Consider the following 537-nt stretch of genomic DNA (forward strand, 5'->3'; position numbering starts at 1 on the left):
CGGCGCTTCGCAGCTTTCCTGGCTCCTTCCCCAAGTTTCCGACACCCTTCCCAGCCCGGCCCCACCTGGAAGTCTTACTGGCTTCGGGTCCCTGGTTTTTGGGACGGGACCCTCCCGAGGTGCGAAGCCCTGGGTGGCGGGCGGGGGCTGCTCTGCCGTGTCCCCGTCCCCCCCCCCCCCCCAGCGAGGCACGGAGACGGGACCGGCTGCTCAGGGTCTTTATTGCTGCTCTGGCGCGTTGCTTGCTCCAAACCGTGGGGACGTTGGCAGCTCCGGAGCCCGGCAGAGAGGAGGGGACGGGGATGGGGACGGGCAGACGCCTTCTCCCCAAAGTCAATAAATAAAGCCCTATCGCTACAGCAGCATCTGGAAGGTGGGTGCCCAGCGGCTGCCCCCATCCCGTCCCCCCTGCCCAGGGCACCCCGGCCACGCTGGAGCATCCTGCCGCCAGCCAGGGAGGGGGTGCAGAGTGGTGCGGGTCTCGGCAAAGCACCTCTGGGGCTGTGCCGTGGCACCGGGGGGTCGGGTGGGAAGGGG

Source organism: Haliaeetus leucocephalus, unplaced genomic scaffold (assembly GCF_000737465.1).
Source record: "Haliaeetus leucocephalus isolate CR32 unplaced genomic scaffold, Haliaeetus_leucocephalus-4.0 Scaffold1, whole genome shotgun sequence".
NCBI classification, from domain to species: domain Eukaryota; kingdom Metazoa; phylum Chordata; class Aves; order Accipitriformes; family Accipitridae; genus Haliaeetus; species Haliaeetus leucocephalus.